A 6,345-nucleotide genomic window follows, 5' to 3' on the forward strand; every position below is an offset into this window, starting at 1 on the left:
ACATCATTCATTCACTCACTTTGAAAGTAATTTACTTCATCCAATGTCCATTAAATGAAGTGGGTGGTAGTCAAACTTGACAATAGCCAAAAAACACAAGTCTAACGAATATGGGGAGTTATGTTAAACTTTATGTTTATAGATTTCAGAATTTAGCAAAATTAATCTTACAAAGTATTTTCCATCATCCAATTTGGGTTGCTGGTTGTCTTCACAATCTCCAAAATACTCAACCCAAACGTAAGTGGGGAGTGATATTGGTTATTATGTTTCGAGTTTGCATATTTCTTTAATTGTAAGTATAACATCGTATTTGGGTTCACATTAATAACTCGCTTGAAAATATTTTTCATCATCCAATCTACATTGACTTAAGTGGTTGCTTTGTTGATTGGCAACTGGGAAATTAATCAAAACAACCCGTAAGTGAAGAGTCAACCAATTATATGTGGGGACTAGTGTTGCAAATTCCAAATTGCACTTGCAATTGGTTACAAAATTTAAATATCGTAACAAACATTGTCCTACATACAATTTCAATAACCGAATTTCAAATAACCCAAACACTGCAAATCCACCAGACTTCGTGCGTCGTTATGTTGCTTAAAACTTGGGGAGTGGACAATTATTATGTGGGGAGTACTGTTGTAAATACACGAATGCAATTGCATCTTTTATAAACATTTCAACATGGTGTTGTCATCACACAATGCATTCACTTACACAAATTGTACATTGTACAATTTTCACAACCTGAACAATGTAAATGGACTAACGAGGGTGCTTTTGGTCCTCCAAAAATATAAATTACATCATACCATATATAAATTGTCACTTACACAATGCATTCACTTACAAAAAGTGCATTCACTTACACACATTGTCTACACTACAGCTGAATATTTATAAAAACTATACACATATAAATCAACAAAATACGAGGGTGTTTTTGAGTAATTTTCAGCCAAACTACAACAACAACTATGCCGGTGATGTGGGCACCCATTACAAAATATGATGAGATCTACCATAGTTTTTTAGTAAACAAAACAAATCACTTCACCAAAATATGACAGTGCACTTCATTTCATTCATCTTCAATCCAAAATTTTGTTCTTGGAAGTGCTTTAGAATATCAAGAAAGAAATGTAAACACTAACAAGTTCGGTTGAATCGGAGTTATGTCGCATTGAAATTCAAATTTTGACCGGTTATCTTCTGAACACTTCATCAACATCCCAAAAAGCAATTTCAAATTATGAGCCTACAATGTAAAAATAATAAGCATTCATTAAGTGAACCAACTACAAAAAAAAAACGACAACCTATAAATAACCAATATTACAAAATGGTAATCTTATAACTGCGTTGTCTATTCTTTTACGATTTTTGTTCGAATGCTCAATTGAATCCAACACGAACAACGTCTTCTCTTGACAATTTACAACATAACACCACCAATGATCCTCATGCACAATTAGGGCAAACAACTGCAACACAAAATGACTTCTCTTGGAACAGCTTCTCAATGCGTGTTGACTTGAAGTGAACATCCAGCAAGGCCAATATTCTCGGAAACATTAACTCTAATTCTGGCCCACATAAAGAAAATCTTTCTACAGCCCAAATCTACATCAAACATCATTCTAGATTACAACATTTTAAATACAGTACAAATAAAAAATACTAATTAAATGAAGTATCGTGTACCTGAAAAACTACTGACCCACTTAGGCAAAGCTTTGACTGCCGGAGTGCCAAAAACGCACGATTTAAACTTTTAACCAAATAACTATGAACTACTTTACCTCAATTGTAATTTGACAACCCGTCTATATCATCTAAAACACTAGAAGTAATATTACTAATAGTTTTTGAATTCTTAGGAAAATAAAACACAGCAAAATAAATAATATGTACAAACGACAAACGTTATCAACTTCATCAGAGTCACTCTCAACCAAACTTTTAATGATTTCAATAATAGTGTCAACAATTATTATTTTGTCTTTCAAAAGTCCACCCACTACCCCACAAACATTTTTATCAAAATCTACATCTAACCCAACAAACCTCAATCCTAAACACATGCAAATGTCAGCACAAGTAAACAGAATAGGCCATTGCATGACACGAAACGATTCCTGAGTAGGTAACCAACGCTTCAACATCTCAAGCAAAAAAGGGTTACATATCTGTAATGGTTTTCGCATGTGCAAATACTATTTGAATGGTATATCCTTAATCCTTGCACGATGACTATCCAAGATCAATCCATTCATCTCGACAATGTACTTTGTGTAACAAAATGTACGCAATTGAGCCTAACAATCAATGAAATTGCAAAAATTAATACTTCATTTAAATTTTGACATAAAAGGATCACAACAGAATATACAAATAACACCATGTCAATACTTTGTCATTAAATCCAAATTGACCAGCTTTAACGTTTTCATATCCTATGACTGTAAAAAAATTGCGTTCAATGTCATTTTCCAAATAACAACACAAATCAAAGGGCATTTTTCACACAACACGGAATACAAACCACAGGACATTGCTGAACCACCACACATTCAACACCTCCATCTGGCGAAACCTCAGAAATTACAAAACAATCAACTAAGTCAGTACAAAATTAAAATCCAAACAACAACACACCACCACCCAAATACAGAAATAAACAAATGTGCTTTCTTCAAAATTTTCAAAGAGCCACAACTCTAGAACACACAAGAGCGAACTACAATAATGACCACTAAAAAAGCACAAAACAGTCACGACAACACCATCAAATTAGTTTTACAAACTTCCATAAAAATGAAAATCTTCAAAACCAACTTTTTTGCACAAAAGCTCAAAACTTACTAAAACAAAATAAAATTCATCATCAGACGGTAGGGAAATGTCTAATGGAAGCACAACAAACTTACAATGCAACGTTGTGGATGACGAAATCCTTGTCATCGACGACTGATGGTGGTCGTAGTGTCCGCAAACTCACCGAACTCTAAATGCAACAGTCTCGATGAATGATAGTTAATGGGAAAAGTGTAAGTGACCTTCGGTGTGGACTATAAAATGCTTGTCGGCGAGAACTTCAGGTGGGTGGTCTTTGTCTCTTGTTACGCCGACGAGAAGTTGGAATGTCTCATGTTACTCCGACGAGAAGTTGGAAGCACTTCGTTTTCTCTCTCTTTTTCACTTCTCTCTTTCACCCTTTCTCTCTCTAATTCACTTCTACCTTTCAGTTTGCAAATAAACTAACCCCGCACGTGTAACGGTTGACATATTAAAGCATTTTGTAATAAAAATTTTAAAACTCAGATGCCACGTCAGATTTGTCAAAATCGTGTCAAAAAATTTTATCCAAATATCATTTTCGCTAAACGGAAATGATATTTCAACAAAATATTTTGACAATACACGTGCGGGTTGGTTTCTTTGGAAACTGAAAGGGAAAAGTTAATTAGAGAGAGAAAGGAAGAAAGGGAGAAATGAAGAAGTGAAACAGAGAGAGAAAACAAGTGTTTGTCGTTGGAGTAACCGGATTCATAGACCCACGTACCTAAAGTTCTCGCCGACAACCATTTCACCGTCGACACTGGAGGTCACTCACACTATTCCCATACACTATTATTCATCCAGACCGTTGCATTCAGAGTTGGGAGTGGGTTTGCGGAAACTGCAGCCACTTTCCATCATTGACAACAAGGAAAAATATCCCTTATTGAAATTATATGTAGGACAATATCTGTTATGATAATGTTTGTTATGATATTTAAATTTTGTAACCAAGTGGAAGTCCAATTAGGAATTTGCATCACTGCTCCCCACAAATAAGTGGTTGACTCCCTAGTTTGTGGTTGTTCCGATTATTTTTCCAGTTGGCAATGAATAAAGCAATCACTTAAGTCAATGCAGATTTAATGATGGAAAATAATTTCAAGTGAGTTATTAAAGCGAACCAAAATACGATTTCAAATTAACTATCAAATAAATCTGAACCCTCGAAACATAATAACCAACATCAGTCTCCACATATTCATGTGTGACTCCCCACAAATGCATTTGTCACTCCCCACTGAAGACAACCAACAACTTTATTTGATCTGCAACCTATAATGACAAAGTTTGACATTACTCCCCACAAACGTATGACGTACTCCCCACTTTTGTTTCTATTGCTTTTTTAGCCTATTGTGCAGTTAGACAAATCGGCCACTTCGGTGCATGCAGTTTTAACGATGGAAAAGACTTTGTGAGTGAGTGAATGGATGATGAATGATCGAAATAGGAAATTTAAACAAAGTTTATCAAAATCTGCAATCAATAATCATAAAGTCTGACTATGTATGGGTAACTCCCCACTTTCATACAGTTGTTTATTATGGCTGTGAGATTAGACTACCACCCAATTCATTGAATGGGGATTGGATGATGGAAAGGACTTTGTCTGTCAATGAATGAATGATGAATGATCCAAACACGAAATTTAAATTAACTATATTGAAATATGCAACTTTTAAAAATAAAGTTTGACGTAACTCCCCACATATGTATGACTTACTCCCCACTTTTGTTTGACATGCATTTTTAGCCTATTGTGTAGTTAGACAAACTAGCCGCTTCAGTGCATGCATTTTTAGTGATGGAAAGGATTTTGTGAGTGAGTGAATGAATGATGAATGATCGAAATAGGAAATTTAAATAAAGTTTATCAAAATCTGCAACCAATAATCATAAAGTCCGACGTAACTCCCCACATACATATAAGTAACTCCCTACTTTTCATACAATTGTTTAATTTTGTTATTGTGAGGTTAGACTACCACCCAATTCATTGAATGGGGATTGGATGATGGAAAGGAATTTGTGTGTGAGTGAATGAATAACGAATGATCCAAACACGAAAATTTAGTTAACCATATTGAAATCTGCAACTTTTGAAAATAAAGTTTGACGTAACTCCCCACATATGTATGACTTACTCCCCACTTTTGTTTGAGTTGCGTTTTTAGCCTATTGTGCAATTAGACAAACCAACTACTTCAGTGCATGCAGTTTTAATGATGAAAAGGACTTTGTGAGTGAGTGAATGAATGATGAATGATCGAAAGAGGAAATTTAAATAAAGTTTATCAAAATATGCAACCAATAATCATAAAGTCCGACGTAAATCCCCAATACGTATGAGTAACTCCCCACTTTTCATACAGTTGTTTATTTTGGCTATTGTGAGGTTAGACTACCACCTAATTTATTGAATGAGGATTGGATGATGGAAAGGACTTTGTCTGTCAGTGAATGAATGATGAATGATCCAAACATGAAATTTAAATTAACTATATTGAAATCTGCAACGTTTGAAAACAAAGTTTGACGTAACTCCCCACATACTTATGACTTACTTCCCACTTTTGTTTGAGTTGCGTTTTTAGCTTATTGTGCAGTTAGACAAACCAGTCGCTTCAGTGCATGCATTTTTAATGATGGAAAGGACTTTGTGAGTGGGTGAATGAATGATCGAAATAGGAAATTTAAATAAAGTTTATCAAAATCTACAACCAATAATCATAAAGTCTGAAGTAACTCCCCACATACGTATGAGTAACTCCCCACTTTTCATACAGTTGTTTATTTTGGCTATTGTGAGGACGAAATCCTTGTCGTCGATGACGGAAGGTGGCCGCAGTTTCCGCAAACCCACTCCCAACTCCGAATGCAACAGTCTAGATGAATGATAGTGTATGAAAATAGTGTGAGTGACCTCCGGTGTGGACGACGAAATAGTTGCCGGTGAGAACTTCAAGTACGTGGGTCTCTGAATCCGGTCCGGCGACAGGCACTTGCTTTCTCTCTCTATTTCACTTTTCCCTTTTTTCCTTTCTCCCTTACTCTCTCTAATTAATTTTTTCCTTTTCGTTTCCAAAGAAACCAACTCCGCACGTGTATTGTCAAAATCTTGTTAAAATATTTTGTTGAAATATCATTTCCGTATTCTAAAGGATCGCCGTAATATATATATATATATATATATATATATATATATATATATATATATATATATATATATATATATAAACACTTATAAAAGAAAGAAATTTTGTTAAATATATCTTGAATTGCCTTTTCTTTATTGGATATAAGAGATATTTAAAAAAAAATTTAAACAAAAGGATAGAAGTTGACCATTATATGTATCATATGGTAAAGAAACAATTATATTTAAATGTAATTTAAAAAACAATATTATGTTACGGACATGTAATGTCACTGTGATTTGTTATAAAATTATAGAAAAAAATTATCATTGTTTACAAAATAGTTTTTAACTATTAT

This window comes from Vigna unguiculata, chromosome 5, assembly GCF_004118075.2.
Source record: "Vigna unguiculata cultivar IT97K-499-35 chromosome 5, ASM411807v1, whole genome shotgun sequence".
NCBI classification, from domain to species: Eukaryota; Viridiplantae; Streptophyta; class Magnoliopsida; order Fabales; family Fabaceae; genus Vigna; species Vigna unguiculata.